Below are 14,875 nucleotides of genomic sequence, written 5' to 3' on the forward strand. Positions count from 1 at the left end.
TCTATGGGTTTTAAGAAAAATAAAAGACATTCTTGCAATAATAATTTTCAGACACAAAAGAGAAAAGAGCTGGAAGTTCCAGCTCACCTCAGGAAGCTCACCACAAAGAGTGATTAGTTTAGTTAGAGAAATAACTACATTTTGAACTGTCCTAATAATGAGAATATATGAGGGAAATGGAGAGCCTGTTTAGAGTACAGGCGGGGGTCGGGTGGGGAGGAGGGAGACTTGGGACATTGGTGACAGGAATGTTGCACTGGTGATGGGTGGTGTTCTTTACATGACTGAAACCCAAACACAATCATGTATGTAATCAAGGTGTTTAAATAAAAAAAGGAAAATAATATATACATCTAAATTAAAAAAATGGGGAGAAGAAATGAACAGACACTTTGACAACAAAGAAATACAAATGGCTAAAAGGCACATGAAAAAATGCTCATCACTAATCATCAGGGAGATGCAGATCAAAACAACGATGAGATACCACCTCACACCACAGAGATTGGCACACATCACAAAGAGTGAGAACAATCAGTGCTGGCAGGGATGTGGAGAGAAAGGAAATCTTATTTTCTGCTAGTGGAAATGCCGTCTAGTCCAACCTCTCTGGAAAGCGATATGGAGATTCCTCCAAAATTTGGAAATTGAGCTCCCATCCAACCCAGCTATTCTACTCCTAGGGATATACCCTAAGAACACAAGAATACAATAAAAAAAAAAAAAACCTTCCTCACACCTATATTTATTGCAGCAGTATTCACAATAGCCAGGCTCTGGAAACAACCAAGATGCCCTTCAACAGACGAATGGCTAAAGAAACAGTGGTACATATACACAATGGAATATTATGCAGCCATCAGGAGAGATGAAGTCATGAAATTTTCCTATACATGGATGTACATGGAATCTATCATGCTGAGTGAAATAAGTCAGAGGGAGAGAGAGAGACGCAGAATAGTCTCACTCATCTATGAGTTTTAAGAAAAATAATAGTCATTTTTCAACAATCCTCAGAGACAATGAGAGGAGGGCTGGAACTTCCAGCTCACTTCATGAAGCTCACCACAAAGAGTGGTGAGTGTAGTTATAGAAATAACTACACAGAGAACTACCATAATCATGCGAATGAATGAGGGAACTGGAAAGCCTGTCTGGAGTACAGGTGGGGATGGGTTGGATGGAGGGAGATTTGGGACATTGGTGGTGGGAATGTTGCACTGGTGAAGGGGGTGTTTTTTACATGACTGAAACCTAATCACAATCATATATGTAATCAAGATATTTAAATAAAGAAAAAAATTAAAAAAAAAGAACTATATAGCTGGGGCCGGAGAGATAGCACAGCAGTGTTTGCCTTGCAAGCAGCTGATCCAGGACCTAAGGTGGTTGGTTCAAATCCCTGCATCCCATTTGGTCTCCTGTGCATGCCAGGAACTATTTCTGAGCAGATATCCATGAGTAACCCCTGAGCGCTGCCAGGTGTGACCCAAAAACAAAAACAACAACAAACAACAACAACAAAAAAGAACTATATAGCCGAAGCGCTAAAACGATAGCACAGAGATAGGCCATTTGTCTTGCATACTGCTAATTTGTATGGACCCATGTTTAATTCACAGCATCCCAGAAGGTCCCCTAAGCCTGCCAGGAGCGATTTCTGAGCGCAGAGCCAGAAGTAACCTCAGAGCACTGCTGGGTGGGGCCAGGGGTTACTTCTGGCTCTGGACACAAAAATACATAAAGAAATATATGGCCCAATAAACAGATATTCCACAGCTTTTTATAACTTTTTCATTAGAGAGGACATTTGAATTTTTATTTTGGGTGATCATATAGACAGCTGCTTTAAGCATCTGTGTATCTATTTTTGTATAAATGTTGAGAGAATAGATTCATAGATCAAGGGAACAAAAGAGAAGGCTAGAAACACAGCCACACAAAGATGCTTATATGATTCTTGACAAGGGCACAAAGCAAATCTATGAACAAAAGATAGATTGGATGTCTGAACACTTACAAAGTGTTGGAGGAGGCACTTATATCCAACACCATGCCATTTTCATTGTTCAAATCAGTCTCCATTTATAAGAACTAACTAGACATAAATATGAAAAAAACTATATGGTCAAACTATATTGTTATTAGTATATTTTTAAACTATAAATGATTTAATGTTTTTGTTTAAATAATGTTATGGAAAAGGAGCTTAGATGCTCTAGACTCATGTTACAATGCTCTTCGGAAATTTGACCTTCAGAAATTACAGGAAATCAAAGTTTTTCAAATGAGATTTAAAATTATATGCATAATAATTGTTCTATACATTCTATAAATTGAGAAACATTGCTTTTTCTCTTTTCTTGGCACCTTCAGTGTTTTTGATGCTTCATAAAAGTTACTCCTAATGCGGACAGAAAATCTTAAAAATCAGTGAGGAGATTCCAGGGTTTCTTTCATGGAAACAGAGGTGAAATGGGTTGAGGTTAAGTGAAAAGCAGATCCAGTACTATTACAAGTAGTCTGTTAACCTCAGGGATACCATAGATGTGGATTGGCCTAGAAAAGTCAGAAATCATCTAGGAATATCTGCATCTGCAATGACTAGCCACAGGGACTTCCCTTGTCTCAGCATTGAGAAAAGTTCTGGAAATTTGGACCTCTCCCAAACCTGGAGAGGGTGGGAAGACTCCCCACCTCCAGGATATTCCTACAGAAGAAGTGAGTCCCAAGGTCACTTCCAGCTGACCTTCACATCTTTACACCAGGCAAGCATGAGTAACCCTGACATGACAAAGTAAAGTATTAATGCCTTGATTGGCAAACCACCTGCTCTGTCCTTGACCAATCCCCAAAATTTTTCTGTAAGTAATGGGGTACCCAAAATGGAGATTTCTCCAGTCTTGCTGAGTTTATGCAATGAAAAAGGTAAGTTTATTCAGTCATCTGGTTCAATATTAAGGTGGAGAGAAAAAACAATTTTTTTGTAGCTGACTGAATTAAATGCATTCTAGCAGGCTTAATTTAAAGCCTCTTGTGTAGCTCATAAAGAAGTGTACTTACTGGTTGTCATAGACTGGTCATGAAGGAACTAAAAGCTGTCCATGCTATCACTAGTGTGACTTGGATAGTAGGAGCTAGAACTTTACCAGAGAGAACTTATGCTAAAAAGGACACTAGGAGAAGTATCTCAGAGCTGTGTTTTATGTGATGTTACTGAACTTACTGGGAATCCTGGGTCTCCTCTTGAGGCAACATCTGTAACAGGTATAGTGCTATGATGCTTTATTTTTTGTTACTTAACTCTGTATCATCATCCTAGAGGGATCATCTTCTACTGCTCTGTCCTCCTAAGGACAGAGAGGAACATTTACTGCTCCACAGACTAATCAGTTTAAGTAATGTTTCTGTCTAATTGATCTGATCTTTTTCAGATATTCATAACTGTAGGGTCCAGGCAGTTGATCTGGAAAATGGACCTTTGCCTACACTCCTCTTTAATGACTTTTAAGGTGGTGAAAACTCTAGGAGAAAAATATGAAACATGAAGGTCAGCAGGAAAACTTCCAGAGAATAATGGCAAGAGCACAATGGGAACTCAACTAGCTAAGGACATTGACATCAATTGGAAATTATATAGTACCTTCTAACCCCACAGGTCAGGGAAAGTGGAAAAAATGAACCAGACATGACATTTAAAGAGGATGGGTGGTGGAAGGAAATAAGGAGAGAAGATTGTGGCTTTCCCTGGTAATGTTAAGGGTAAAAGAATTAACACAAGATGTGTGTGGTACTTTTGTCTGATCCAGTGCAGGAAAGGCAATGACCTTCATAGCCCATTTTTCCTGGCAATTAAAATCTAGGACCCTATATTGTTCTCTACTGCAGCAGTTGTTTAAGTTGCAGGATTGAAGAAGATGCAGGAACCTCATTGTTTTTTGCAGAGGAGAGTCACAGCCCCAATGAGATAGACTCCCTGCAGATTCAGCTGACTGAGCTTCAGGATAAGATAAGATAGAAGGCATATTATTCTGATGCTCCTACAAATGAAGGTGACTGTGCGTCAACCAATGAAAACGAATATCTGATTTGCTTGTGAATTATACTTGGACTCTTACCCAGACTGTGGATAGAGGGTTTGTGGATCAAACTGGGAATCCCTCCCGTAAACTTTGAATTATGTATTTTAGGGGGTTTCTGATTTCCATAGTATCTGGTTTCCGCAAGATATCCCTATCCTGAGCTGTGAATGTTAAGAAAAGAAGTGGGTACCATTGGTGCAGGTCCTAGGATAGGGAAGTTGCTCTGAGAGCATTCTCATTTTATGCTTGTCCAGAAGAGAGTCCTATGAAATGTGGGGGAGAGACAGACTTTCACTGCAGAGTATAGGAATGTTTCGAGGAAGCCACCTGGTAGCACAGAGGGAGCCAGACCCTGAGGCTAAGACTGGTGGTCTCAGGCAGTTTTGGGAGTGCTGTAAACCAGAGCTGTCTCAGCCCAAATAGGATCTGTAAAGCCTCTAAGAGAATGTGCTCAGACTTACTTCCTAGTAGGGAAGCATCAATTAAGGAAAATAAAGAGGAGTGATTAGCAGTTCAACACGTCTATGGTACCAGTGTAAGCCCCACCATCAAGCATGGAGTAGAGGATCAGTCTTACCCAGTAATTATCAAAGATTGTTGATTGTGCATACATCTAGAGCACTGTCTAGACTCCATAACAGAAGTGGCCCTGCAAAACAGGAGGAGTTTGGACTAAGGTTTTTAAAACAAAGTGGACAGTATATGGCCCAAGGAGAATAGATTAGGTGTCATCTGGTATATGCTGCACAGAAGAAGACCAGTTTTCAGAAGCAAAAAGATTCTTGTATGAATAGTGATCCACTCAGTCACCGTGGAAATGTGCCCTGGCTAGGCCTATGTTTATTCTTTTTTGTTATGCTCTTAATAGGTGCTTGCATAATTAATTTCCTCACCCTTTTTATTTAGGCTTGCATAAATGCAATTAAGATGCCCATAAGCAGGGACGGGATGAGGAACCTCAAGGAGAGTCAATTTGACTCAAGTCCATGAAAAGAGGGGGAAATGTGAGGCCCTGGTTTCTGAACAAGAATGGACTCCATTTTGTAAGGACCACATGTTAAGCTTCTCTTTGGGTCTGAACAAGGAGGGATGCCATTTTGTAAGGACCACATGTTGTAAACCACATATTAGACTTCTCTTGCTCAAGCCTAAGTTTCCATTAATACCACCCTGAGCTAGTTAGTCATACAATGTAGCCTATTCATAAAGGACACACAGAAGAAGTAGGCAGGTACCCTAGACAACACCCAATCATTTTAAAAATCACCAGAAATTAGTACCTCCCTATATCACCTCCCTATATAAACTGGCTTGTGACCTTGGGCATGAGTGTCTCCTCTGGGAGATGGCTCTGACCTGCTGACTGAATAAAGTTTTATTTTGCTTTACTCCAATTTTGTGGTCTCATCTTTCAACTCTGAACCCTAACAACAGCCATGAGGCTACATATAAAAAGTCTAGTAGCTATAGCACTGGAATGTTTTGGTGGCTTGGCAGTTTGATGAGGTTCTGTTATGGAGCTGGACTATTTCTATGTCAGGGGGTGTTGTGTGTGGCTTCAAGCTGCTGTGCCTTCAGGCATAAAGGAAAATTTGCTTGCTCCCATTCCAAAAAGGCTCCAGAACTGTTAACCTAGACCAATCTATTTGGGAAGCTTAGGAAGTATCGTGTTCTTTTTGTGATTAGTTGTTTGTCTAACTGGGTAGTTTCTCTGCAAACAAGATGGTGGTGTGGATGGAAGCTGCTAGGTTTTCTAGTGTCAGGAGAATATGTGGGAATCTACCTGCCTCTATTTTGAGAACACCACAGAATTTTCAGTCTGTAGACTGGTTCTACCTGGGAATATTCAGCTACTAATTATTCTTTATGAGATTAAATGTGGATCTGGGTATTTTTATGAAGGAGTGTATTGGGTATGGCTTTGAACTGCTGTGCTCTTCAGGCAAAAAATAAATAAATAAAGGAATCAACCTATTTCTATTTTAAGAAGACACCAAAGGTATCAGCCTCCAACAGTCTATTTGAGAAGATTCAGTGGCTTCAAGTTATTTCCATGATTAGTGTGGAGCGAAGAAGATGGTTTCTTATTATTATGGATGCTTAAGATAGGAAGCTGTTGAAGCCTAAGAGATTTTGGATTTCTTCGCCCTTGAAACATACTGTCATGAGAACCACTACAGACTCTGTATATGCTCTTTTTCTCTCCCCAAGGTCTTTTTATGCTGCCAGGCATCTTTCTACTCAGTTGTGGATGATACAAGCAGGCCTCACTAAGTCAATATCTTGTATATACACATCGGTGTCATTTCTATGTCTGAGGTCTAGGTTTCAGGATTGAACAGTCACTGCCAGGTCACATGGAATCTAAGTTGGGTCCACATGACACATACATGTTCAGGATGGGAGGCACCCTTGTATTATAAAATGTATTGGTTCTTATCTCTTGTAGATAAGAGCTTGTTTCTATACATAAAATTGCCCCCCTTTTTTTAGTATGCCTTTGCAAAAATGAATGGTGCCATATTATAATATTGATTCATTTGGGGTAAGAATGTCAGGCTTCTGTGTGCAGGGCAGATTGCCCTGCATCTAATGGTGTGCTGAAACTAGAGGATGCTCCACATCACCCTGACTTTGATGAAAGAAATGCATAGAATTCAGAATCTTTAAATATAGGAATCTGTTACCAACAACAGCTAAAGTGTGAAGAAGTATCACCAGAACCACGGAGAATGACTCGGGTTGGACAGCCTGGTATGCTTGGAGCCCAGAGACAGTCTTATGCCAATAAACTTCAGGGGTGAGGCCTTCTTTTAATCAGGCCAAGGATTTTTTTCCACTTTCTCATATTTTTCTGGGCCTATGCAAACAATGACGATCGCCACTGTCACATCTTTACTATCTTTTTTTATCCTTATTCTTTAAGGTAAATAAAAACAATTTACTGAACTTAAAAAGAAATAACTGTAGTAGAATGCCTGTCTCGAATACAGGCAGGGAATGGAAAGGGGGGGAGGGGGATATTGGGAGGGGGAATGTTACACTGGTGAAGGGAGGTGTTCTGTTTGTGACTGTAACCCAACTATAATAATGTTACATAAATAAAATATATATTTAAAAAATAAAAAATAATAATAAAAAAAGAATTTCAGGCTTCAGAATCTTTGTGCCCTGGTTTTGAGGTAGTCTAGGGGTTAATGAATTTATCTTGTTTGTGACTGACCCTGGTTTGATCTTAACACCACCAGGAGTTATTCCTGATCACTCAGAGCCAGTGCCAAGAGTAATCCCTGTAGTCCCTTCATACTACTCGATATGGACCAAAAATCAAAAAGGAAAAGGAAAGAGAAAAAGAAATATTGAAAATTTAAATAGCAGCTATAAATTATTCCCAAATTAATAATGCATGGAATTTAATTATGTATTATAAACTTATTGTCAGATTTTTTTCTAATTCTGGGTCCCTGATAAGTTTGGATTTCTGAAACTTTCTCTTTTCCTATGAACTGATGATAAGCCAACGACAGAACTATATTTCTTACTATTATAGAAATCTGCATACTATATATATGGAATTAGTATGGTCATTCTTGATGTAAACTTAGGTGTATAATTCAAGTTTTATACTTCTTCAAATGTATATATGAGTTGGGGATATAGTACAATGGGTAAAATGCTTGCCTTGAACACAGCAGACTTTGATCCTTGTCACCACCTTGAGCCCTTAGAGGGGTGATTCTTGAGAACATAATAGGAATAAATACTTAGTATATCTGGGTGTAACCCAACAACAAAACAAAAATTTGTTTACAATGAAGACATGTGATTTTTTCATAGAAATATAGGTGTTTGTGGGCTGGAGATACAATCTTAGAACTGGCTGCCTTGTATCCTGGCAGCCTGCTCCACTAAGTACCACCAGGGGTCACTCATGAGAACTAAATTAAAAATAGCCCCTAAGCACCTTTCACAGAAAACAAAATAAAGAGGAAAAAAAGGAAAAAGAAAGGAATTTGTAAATTGTATTTAGTCCAGAGAGACAGCACAGCAGGTAAGGCACTTGCTTTGTATGTGGCTGACCTGGTTTTCTCCACAGCACCCCATCCCTGCATACTTTCAGGAGTGATCCCTGATGACAGAGCTAGGGGTATGCCTTGATCCCAGCTGAATATGATGAAAGAAAGGAAAACAAAAAATCCCATAGATATATTATTTAATGGGAAAATAAGCTAAAAATTAATATTTTTCTTGTTGGTCTTTAATCAGGGATTAAGGTAGGAGTGGGAGAAGAGCAAACAGTTCTTTCTATGAGTGTCTGTTTCTAAGCATGTGAATGGGGTCAATTTTTATTTAGACAAAAGCCATTAATGTTCACATCCATAAGAAAGTAGTTCAGCCCTGTGGAAAGAATAAAATGCATAAGAAAAAAGGCCTTATATGGTAATGATAATCATCTTACACCAGTGAAAATGGCACATCTCAAAATACTAGGTACTATCTGTGTTGGTGGGATGTACTGAAAATGGTACTCTCATCCTTTGGGAATATTGTGTAGTTCAACCACTTTAGAAAACAGTATGGATAGTTCTCAGTAAACTTAAAATTGAGCTGCCATATGACCCAGTAAATTCACTTTCTGATATCTATCCCCAGAACAAAACATTTATCCAAAATGACATATGCACACAGGACATATGCACACATTTATGCACACTCAGTACAATAGCTAATATTTGAAATCAACCAAGATATTTAAAGATAGATAAGTGGATCATGAAGATGTAGTATATACATACTTACCTATCCTTGAATATCTTGGTTGATTTCATATATATATATATATATATATATATATATACATATACATATGTATATGTATACACATGGAATACTGGTCAGCTCTAAGAATGATGAAATTATGCAATTTGCTGCAACATGGATGAAACTGAAAGATCTCATGGTAAATTCAGTAAATCAGAAGAAGAATAAACACAATAAAATTACTATGTGGTATTTAGAATACCTAGATGAGGGAATGCAATAGTTTAAAGAGGAGATGACTAGGTCACTCTTGGCCCCAGAGTATAGGGTGGAAAAGAAAAGAATCAAGTGGATGGAGGAGGAGGGGATATATATGGGAAGCAATAGAGGTCAGAGGTCAAGAGGATAAAGGTATATATGTGATGTTAAGGAATGATAGAACTAAACTCCAAAACCATGGAGTCAACAACACTAAAATCATGAAACCCAAAATTTAATCACCAAGATGCCTGGTTAAAAAAGACCCTTGTCAAGATGGTGGGCTGGGGGGAGGGATCTGTAAAAATTGGTAGAGAAAATTGACACTGTTGATAGGATAAGTATTATAACATTGTATGTCTACCTATAAATACCTTTTTTAATCACAGTGCTTTTAATAAAATAAAATAGTATAAAAAAAGAAGAAAAAAAAGTCTTATATTGAGTTCAATCTGCTCTTTGTGGAAAGTACCAAAAGAAAGATCTTTAAGAAAACAAAATAATCAATATCACTATGTCCTAAAAAATTACTATGAAAGATTTGTAATCCAATTTGGTCAAAATATAAATTTAAAAAAAAGAAGGAAGAAAGGAAGGAAGGTAGGAAGGTAGGAAGGAAGGAAGGAAGAAAGAAAGAACAAAAAGTTATAACAATAAAATAATATTGTTTATGTAGTAATGAGCACAAAGTCAGGGAAGATCATTTCAGTTTTATTTTTCTATAACAGACATAGGTAGCTTAAGCTAATTCTTACAAATCTGTCTGCATAATGCATATGCATGCACATAATAGCTGTTAATTCTTACTTTTAGTTTTTTGATTGATTTACTTTAACATGGAATATAAAGAATTTAGATGTATTATGTATTAATTCTTTTTTTTTGTTTTTTTGTTTTTTTTGGGGGGGGGCCTCACCCGTTAGATGCTCAGGGGTTACTCCTGGCTACGCGCTCAGAAATTGCCCCTGGCTTGGGGGGACCATATGGGACACCGGGGGATCGAACCGTGGTCCTTTCCTTGGCTAGCGCTAGTAAGACACCTTACCTCTAGCACCACCTCGCCGGCCCCTATGTATTAATTCTTTTTTTTTTTTTTTTTTTTTTTGGGTCTCACCCGGCAGTGCTCAGGAGTTACTCCTGGCTCCATGCTCAGAAGTCGCTCCTGGCGAGCACGGGGGACCATATGGGACGCCGGGATTCGAACCGATGACCTTTTGCATGAGAGGCAAACGCCTTACCTCCATGCTATCTCTCCGGCCCCGTATTAATTCTTTATGTTGTAATTCTTAAGTCTCTCCCTACTGAAATTATACTGCATTATTTCACTAAAATGTCCCTGTATTCACTCCTCCCATCCAGTCTCCACCATAATTTCCCTCTGTAACCACCCTGGTTTTTAATGAGTGTAAGGGTTAGTGACATATGTCGGTAGTTATTTAGATTCATTTTACGTTTTTGCTATTGTGAACAATGTTATGAATATAGACATACAAATAATGAAATTGTTTCAAACAACTCAAAAAAAAAAAGATTACCTCATGATAGCACTAACATGTCTGTCTTTTTCAGGATCTTTTCTCAAGAATGTACTGTGGTTTTGAAGGTCTGTACATTGTGTGAGATATCCCAACAAATTAATACAAAAACAGATAAAAGAATACAACTATATTCTATTATAAAAAAAATTTCAAAATTGTGAGACACTTCTCACTGAATAGTTGTTAAAGAGACAAGAAGATCCTTGTTAGAGAACAAGGATCGGGGACATTTGATCCCATTCAGTGTCCTGTTGAAGAATCTCTAGAGCTAAATTCTCAGAATCAACACTCTTATAAGCATGGAGTCCAAACTGAAATACTCAACTTTGAAATATATTCTCAAAGAGCCAGGTTGTGAACTGGAAGGGAATCTGGATTTAGTAAGGTGAAGGGAAAATTGTATACCTGAAAACCCATTGTAAACAAGTATGTAAATTCAGGTGTCTCAATAAAAATTTTAAATAAAGGAAAATTTGAAAACAAAACAACAACAACGAAAACAAAACAGAAGCTGGACTGATAGAGCGTTCGGGTGTTTGCCTTGCATACTGCCGACCTGGGACGGACCCAATTTCGATCCCAGGCAACCCATATGGTCCCCCTAGCATGCCAGGAGCGATTTTTGAGCACAGAGCCAAGAGTAACCCCTGAGTGCCGCCAGGTGTGGCCCAAAGACTAAACAAAGCAAACAAACTAGCAAACAATCTTAAAAAATATTTTTGTTGGGGCTGGCTACCATTTGCCTTGCACACAACTGATCTGGGTTCGATTTCTGGCATACCCTATGGTCACCAGTGCCTGCCAGGTGCGAGTTCTGAGCCTGAAGAGCCAGAAGTAACCCTTGAATGTTGTCAGGTGTGACCCAAAAACAAAAGCAAATGTTTTTGTTAAATAACTGAAATACAGAGTTAAAAAGCTATTGAGAGACCAAAACGGTAGCACAGGAGAGTCAGATGTTTGCCTTGCACACAGCAGACCTAGGTTCGATCCACAACATTCCATATGGTTTCCCAATGCCTCCCGGAGTGATTTCTGAGTACAGAGCCAGGAAACCCCTGAGTAACGCTGGGTGTAGCCCAAGAACAAAACAAAACAAAACAAAAAAGGCTGTTGATAATTGAGTTTTAGTCATAGAATATTTCAATATCCATCCCTTCACTAGTATACTAGTAGTTGTTTCCCATCATCAGTATCCCCAGTTACCATCCCATCTCCCACTGCCTCTATTGCAAACACTTTCTCTCTTCTCTCTCCTCTTTTCTCTTCTCTCTTCTCTTTTCTCTCTCTCCTTTCTCTCCTCTCTTCTCTCTCCTCTCTCTCTCTCTTCTCTCTCCTCTCTCTCTCCTTTCTCTCTCCCCTCCTTTTTTTTTCTTTTAGGCACTGTAGTTTGCAATACTGTTACTGAAGGGATATCATGCATATCATTTTACTTCCTTTCAGTTCCCAGTCCTTGTCCAGAGTGATCACTTCCAATCATTTCTGTCATAGTGGCCCCTTCTCTTTTTCTTTGTTTGCTTTTGGGCCATACCTGGCAGTGCTCAAGGGTTACTCCCAACTTTACACTCAGGAATCAACCTGGGTTGACCTCGTGCAATGCAAATGCCCTACCCACAGTGCTATCGCTCTGGCCCCAAGTGAGTTATCAAATTGTGACATGAAGGGGCTGGAGATCAAAGCCCTTGTCTTGCACAAAGTTGATCTATGGTATTGCATATGGTCCACTAAGCAAGAAGGACTGCCAGGAAGGACTCCTGAAAGCAGACCCAGGAGTAATCCCTGAGCGTTGCTGGGTGAGGCACAATTCCCACCTCCCCTCAATATGTGGCATAAAAGTTGATGAAATATCCAGAATTAACCAGAACATTTAAGAGTCTTCAGGACTTTCTAGTAATTTTTGGAATATTCACATTATTATTTATATAATAGTAAGATTATTAGATATTTGGATATTTTCTGTGATAATACTTTCCATAAAACCTTAGTATACCAAATAAGTTTTATTTTTATGTATTATTTATAGGGACAAAGTAATATTATGAAAGATCTTCAGAGCTCTTCTAAGACCTTCCATATTAACTTTCCCTTTCTTTTTTTTTTTTTTTCGGACCACACCCGTTTGATGGTCAGGGGTTACTTCTGGCTAAGCGCTCAGAAATTGCCCCTGGCTTGAGTGGACCATATGGGATGCCTAGGGATCGAACTGAGGTCTTTCCTTGGCTAGCGCTGGCAAGGCAAACACCTTACCTCTAGCGCCACCTCACCGGCCCCTAACTTTCCTTTTCTACCAATAGAAATGATTTTCGGGGCCTGAGAGATAGCATGGACATAGGGCATTTGCCTTGCATACAGAAGGATGGTGGTTCGACTCCCGGCATCCCATATGGTCCCTCTGCCTGCCAGGAGTGATTTCTGAGCATAAAGCCAGGAGTGACCCCTGAGCACTGCTGGGTGTGACCAAAAAAAAAAACAAAAACAAAACAGAAATAATTTTCTTAAAATTTTGATTTCTGGACCCGGCGAGATAGCACAGCGGCGTTTGCCTTGCAAGCAGCCGATCCAGGACCAAAGGTGGTTGGTTCGAATCCCGGTGTCCTATATGGTCCCCCGTGCCTACCAGGAGCTATTTCTGAGCAGACAGCCAGGAGTAACCCCTGAGCAATGCCGGGTGTGGCCCAAAAAACAAACAAAAAAAAATTTTTTTTTTATTTCTGAGAAACAATGTCTCACAAAAGGTTTAACAAATTGCCACAAAACAATATCATTTGCCCATTTAAATACAGTAGCAAAGACTTTAAAGCTATGTTTAAAACTTAAATTTTTTAAAGCCAAAGCTGGTTTTCTTTATAGATCTGTTAACAGGGGCAAGAGGAATAGTATAGCTGTAGGGCATTCGCCTTGCACGCTGCTGACCCAGGACAGACCCTGGTTCAATATCTGGCATCCCCATAGTCCCCCAAGCTTGCCAGGAGTGATTTTTGAGTGCAGAGCCAGGAGTAACCCCTGAGCACAGCTGGATGTGTCCCCAAAACCAAAATACCAAACACACACACACACACACACACACACACACACACACACACAAAGATCTGGTAACAACAGACAAGAATAAAATTTTCATATGACATATATTTCCATTTACTGGAAAGTATAAAATTTAATTTAAAACATTATTACCGATACTTGTTTTGTTTGTTTGTTTGTTTGTTTTGTTTTGTTTTTGCTTTTTTTTAGTGCATTTTACTGGAGTGTTTGGGTCATACCCAGCAGTGCTCAAGGACTGTTTCTGGTTCTATGTTGAGGAGTGACTTCTGGCAGTACTGGGATTTGAACAAGAGTCAGCAGGATGGAAGGCAGCACCTACACCTCTCTGCTATCTTTAAGGACTAAAATTTTGAATTAAGAACATTACAAACATTTTGGGCTACTCTTTACTTTAAAGTGACTATGCTCCTTTTATTTCCCCTAAATGTTGTTAAAACACACACACACACACACACACACACACACACACACGTATTTGTCAGTCAAGCAGCCTGATTTCTACTTGAAGCTGGATCATAGCCTGTAAAATAAGTCACATCCTTCACATCCACCACTGGGAAAGGACACTAAAACAAGGAAGTTCAGTGAGGACTGATTTCCCCTTCTTTGTAATACACTTATAGCCAAGGCTGTGCGCAGGCATATTCTTTATCTTGTTTTTGGCCTGAGGAATGCAGGATATTAAAATTGACGCAGGCTAGATGTTTAAGATAGCTTTGCTTATTTCCCTTTGTACTTTGCTATTTCTGATATCACTGAGTTCTCCAGTTTTCTTTGCGCAAGGGTTATTCAGTACAAATGGCTTCCAAAGAGATAACCAGGAATCAAGGATTAGGGCATAAGGGCTATATAACTTTCTCCATTTCCCCTGGTGAAAAGAGAAGAGCAGCAGAAAGATGAGATTCAAATGCTAAGAGAAGCTTCCCTGGCAATGACTCACTCTCCTCAGCAGCTCTGATAAAGGGTGGCCTGGAACATTCCCCCACCCATTCTCAAAGCCTTTGTTTTCTTCTGAAGGGAAACCTCTGAAGCTCCTCCTACCCTTTCCTACTTGAAAACCAAGCCCTTTGTCATCCTTGTAGAGTCTACACCTCTCAGATCCACTCATTGCAAGACTTTTATTCTTCCTGGGACTAAGTTCAAGAACCAGGTAAGCAACTAATTAAGTGGTCTCAGGGGATTAGAGAGAAAACC

The 14,875-nt window shown here is 39.3% G+C and overlaps 2 protein-coding genes across 7 annotated transcripts in view; one reads left to right on the forward strand and one right to left on the reverse strand.

The window, feature by feature from the left end:
- LOC126001426 (ribonuclease pancreatic-like) overlaps positions 1-14,875 on the forward strand; it is a 459,609-nt gene that overhangs the window by 443,186 nt on the left and 1,548 nt on the right. Inside the window, exon 1 of one of the 5 annotated variants that reach the window (XM_049768690.1) lies at positions 14,797-14,850. The exons of the other annotated variants lie outside the window; for them this stretch is intronic. The gene's annotated coding sequence lies outside the window, so the exon portion shown is untranslated. Of the gene's footprint in view, positions 1-14,796; positions 14,851-14,875 lie in introns of those variants that run through there. 5 annotated transcript variants of the gene reach the window in all.
- Positions 1-14,875, reverse strand: part of LOC126001437 (ribonuclease 4-like) — a 150,994-nt gene that overhangs the window by 57,344 nt on the left and 78,775 nt on the right. The window lies entirely within an intron of this gene.

This window comes from Suncus etruscus, chromosome 2, assembly GCF_024139225.1.
Source record: "Suncus etruscus isolate mSunEtr1 chromosome 2, mSunEtr1.pri.cur, whole genome shotgun sequence".
In the NCBI taxonomy this organism is placed as follows: Eukaryota; Metazoa; Chordata; class Mammalia; order Eulipotyphla; family Soricidae; genus Suncus; species Suncus etruscus.